This window comes from Ursus americanus, chromosome 7, assembly GCF_024610735.1.
Source record: "Ursus americanus isolate L20-20 chromosome 7, mUrsAme1.1.p, whole genome shotgun sequence".
Taxonomy (NCBI): domain Eukaryota; kingdom Metazoa; phylum Chordata; class Mammalia; order Carnivora; family Ursidae; genus Ursus; species Ursus americanus.
In genome coordinates this window covers 71132202-71136878 of record NC_142133.1, presented here as the reverse complement: position 1 = coordinate 71136878, position 4677 = coordinate 71132202, and positions in this window count along the sequence as shown.

Genomic DNA, 4677 nt, shown 5'->3' with positions numbered 1-4677 from the left:
CCAGCGGCAGAGCCAGACCTGAGACTTTCCCAGAGTGGGAAGGGAGAGAGTTCTCGGTGGTTCCTGAGAGCCGAGGCTCCAGGGAAGGAAGGAACCAATCAGATGGCTTAGCAGCTTGAGGTGCCCAGGATGGGGGACTTTACCCATGGCCGGGGCACAGTGTCTCTGGGGGGACCACCCTTGTCTTGAACGGTCAGGATACCTGCTGTAACCAAGTCAACTAGAGGCCATTGGCCAGGGTTCCGAGTGCCCAGTGATTCCTGTGTGGTCCTGAAAGGGGAAGGGGTCTCGATAATGACCGTTCAGGAAGGAAGGGGTTTAAGGCAGAATTAGGCTGAGCTCCTAGAAATACAGCAATGTTTCTTGAAGATCTGAATGTGGGTCAAGATTCAGGGGCGCCTGGGTGGCTCAGTCGTTAAGCGTCTGCCTTCGGCTCAGGGCGTGATCCTGGCGTTATGGGATCGAGCCCCACATCAGGCTCCTCTGCTGGAAGCCTGCTTCTTCCTCTCCCACTCCCCCTGCTGTGTTCCCTCTCTCACTGGCTGTCTCTCTCTCTGTCAATTGAATAAATAAAATCTTAAAAAAAAAAAAAAGATTCATACCTATGCTACACTAAGCGTCGTCCCAGTTTGCTCCAGCCAGAGGGGTCTCCCAGGACGTGGGACTTTTAGGACCGAAAGGCAATCTGGGACGAGTTGTTCACCCTGTCCAAAATTCCTTCTACAAATGGTAAATTAAAAAAAAAAAATCAGATCATGTTTCAAATCCAGATTCCTTACTAAAGCCTCCAAGCCTCTTGTAACCTGAATCTCACCTCCCCACCTCCTCATCCCTTTCTGCTCTGGGACCACTCTCGCCTCACCCCTCCCATCAGCCACCTTGCCTCCATTCCGCCCTCAGCAGGCCAGGTTTATCCCTGTCTCTCAAGCTGGGTTCCTTCCTGCTAGTTCCTTCCGCCTGGACTTCTTTCCCACCTCCTTCCCAACACCACCACCTCCTTCCACCATCTCACACCATCCCCTTTACATAGCTGGCTCTACCCTGACCCCAGTCCCTCTCTCTAATCTCACCCTCTTTAATTTATTCATGCCATTCATCACATGCAGAAGGTCGCATGTGGTGTACGTTGTCTATTGCTTGCCTGTCTCCCCCTTAGCACGGAAGCTCCTGGACTCTGGCTCAGAGCTTTACACAAAGCTCAATCAATGGTTGTTGCCTGGCTGACTGCAATTTTTTGCAATTTTAATTTTCTTTTTACTTTTTCTTATTTTACCAAAGAAAAACAGTGAATAAGCAGATTAAATTTGTTGAGACTGACACTTATTTTGGTAGATCAGTCCTTCACCCTGCTTAGTGCTGGGATTATTAAAATAAGTATGGTTTTCTTTTTCTTGGCAACATTATAGCTCCAATCCTCCTTTGGCATTTTCTTTTTAATCTCTATATGGAAAGAGCCCATCAGAGGTAAGACAGGAGGTGGGGAGAAAAACAGAACAATGGGGCAGAGAGCACAAAGGAAGAGGGTTAAAAACAAATCCATATGGATGAAATGTGCAATAAATTTAACTGTTCTTAACTTTTCATTTAAAAAAAATTGTGAGGGGCACCTGGGGTGGCTCAGTCAGTTAAGCATGTGACTCTTGTTTCAGCTCAGGTCATGATCTCCAGGTCGTGAGATCAAGCCCTGTGTGTGGCTCCACACTGGGCATGGAGCGTGCTTGGGATTCTCTCCCTCCCTCTCCTTCTGCCCCTCCCCCTCCATCTCTCTCTCTCTCTCTGTCTCTCTCTCCGAAAGAAAGAAAGAAAGAAAGAAAGAAAGAAAGAAAGAAAGAAAGAAAGAAAGAAAGAAAGAAAGAAAAAGATTGCGATTATCAGCTTGGATTAAAAAGCTAGCTATGTGTTACATAGGACACACCTAGAAATAAGGATATAAAAAAATTGAGAATCGGAGAATAGGAAAAGATAGATCAGGGGAATAGTAACCAAAAAAAAGTTGATGTCAGATAAATGAGATTTTTAAGACAAAAAACATTACTTGGAAAAAGGAAGATCACAACATAAGGGTAAAATTTTCATTTCACCAGGAAGCTATAACAATTCTAAGCCTATATAGTTCTTGTTTAAATAGCCTCAAAATACATAAAGCAAAAATGAAAGACTTACGGGGAGAAATTAACAAACTTGACATATCTCCATCACATACCATTGATATGTCAAGCACAAAAAAAAAAAATTAGAAAGATTTGAAAAAAAAATTTTAACCAGTATGATTTAATGTACTTACATAGTATCAGGAGGCGTTCTCCACTGGTCTCTCTCATGCTTCTGCAGACCTTGTCACTGCAACTTTTGCTCTGGATATATGTTCAAGGATGCTTGTGTAGTGACTGGCTTTGGAATATCCAGACTGTGTCTCCTTTTGGAGCAGAGGAAGAATTTGTTCATTGTCCAGTATAATATAGATGAATTTTTCCCTTCAGAGCAAAATCTGAGCAGGTTTGCTAGCAGTCTGTTAGAAACCGGAGCTTCCTAAGTTTGGGGATCCTCAGCTGTGAAGGATGCATGTCCAGCATCCACCTGGGCCCCTCCACATCGTCCGTGGGGGACTTGAGGGGCAAGGAGCCGGGAAGCGCATACTGCCTGCTGTGTGGTAATAAAGTCCATTGCTTCTGATCCAGAAGGCTCGTGTCTTCTGTGGGCATCCCTGAAACTATAGACGGCTAAGTCACTATGCTGCAAGTAGGATAAAACAACAGACCCTCTACAGTTCTTGATACGTAGAACCTTGCACCCAACAGTAGACCAGACTCTATCTTCTCAAGCGGTACATGCGTGCGTGCAAATGGCCTAGCACGGCACCCACGTGGAAGACACTCAGTTAATGTTAGCGCTCACCGTTCCCGGGCACACCAGCTGCTCCTACTTCCTTTGAGCAATTAGCAGCCCCCGCGAAGGAATGAACCAGGTGAACAGAAATCACAAAGGAGCGTTAAACGGCTTGAGAGCTGGTTCTGTCCATCCCTAGCATGAAGTGGGAGCGCAGGGAGTGATGGTGACATGCAACGACCCCTCTGTGTTGGCCCCACACTGTGGGACTTCAGTGATTTGGGGCAAGACTATTGCCAGGAGAGCAAATAATGTATATTTATATTCAGATGTCAAGAGCCTTTCCTAAGGTCCTTTGGAAATTAAATCTATCCTATTAACCATTCTCTAATAGCTCGGATCAGCAATAACCTGGCTTACTAAACCATTACGAGCTCATTTCTTCATCCTCCCTCCTCCCAGAGCTACAAAGCTTAATCTTGGATTGCCGCTATTTTTTTCTGAAACTGGCTTCTGTTTCTATAGCAACTTCTACCACCTCTACACTCGGGGAGAATAACCTGTGTTAGGTCTCAGTCCAGTACCTGAAAGCTCATTCTTCCATGACGAGAGCAGGATCTCCAGTGCAGGTGTCTGTGAGCAAACTCAAGTCCCACCCCTACTCCGTAGCCACACTCCACAGAGGAGGGGGCGGCGCGCAGGCTTTGAATATGTGGGGGGAGGCCTGTACCTGCCTGCTACACTCCTTTCCAAGTCAGCCCAGCCCTGGGCCGTCCAATGGGACTAGGCCTTTCGGGACAGCCGTGTTCTTCATGACACCTTTGCCTGGTGACCCGTCTCAGCTTTTCCCCAGAGCCCCTTGAGTCACATACCCCGTTTCAAGGCACTGGTGTGCAGGGTAGATGCGCCGAGGGTCTCCTGGGGAAGAGGAGGTGGTATTCCGTTCTCTCTCAGAAAAACCTATAAATCTGCCCTGAATGTTCTCCTGCTAGCGCAGCTCCTCCTTCCTTCTTCCTCTGTGCCTCCCGAACCTCCTCTTTTTGCCTCACAAACCAGACAGCTCCAGCGCCCTCCCCAAAGCCTCCTCCAAACCCAGGGTTGCTCGTGACTTCCACATCTGCCGTTTTGTCACACGTGTTCCTTCCAGCCCTGCAGCTCCTGTGGGGTTTGGGACACGAGGACTCACCCAGCTGGACGTCCGTCCTCGCCGAGGTTCCCGGTGGGGGCGCGCTCTCCGACTTCACAGGTTTTCCGCATCATTACTGCATTGACTTCCTGCCGATGAGGAGTCTGGGCGGCGGACCAGCCAAGGCCTGAGGCTCGCTGGCCGTAGGCAGGGAAGCCGCCTCACAGCGGAGGCCTCCCGACTTGAGGCTGGGGCTGCTTCGACGTCTTTAATTCTTCTCAGCAAAGGAGATGCCTGTGAAGTGAGCAAGGTCCCCAATCATTGCAGATCCTAGGATGTTTCTGGTTCTCCCCCCCACCGCGCCCCCAGTCTTCAGGAAAGGCAAATGAAACCCCCCGGGTGAATTTCTTGGCCCGGATCCTCGGCAAATATAATTTGAGACATGTTTTGTAATCCATACTCGGTGACCATCTAGAAAATGGTGACTTGCCTGATCCAACCTATCCATGGTTCAGTTGTTTTGTTCCTAAATGAAGCAGGGGTCGTTTCAGGGGTTGAACGCAGTGATTCAACACCTGCGTACATTGTACTATGCTCCCCATTTGCGTGGCTCCCATCCGTCACCGTACAATGCTATTACAGCACGTGGTTCAGTTCTTAGTCTGGTAAGTGGAAACTGTTGCCAGTTCTTTCCCTCATTCTTTCATGCAACTGCTACGGAGCAG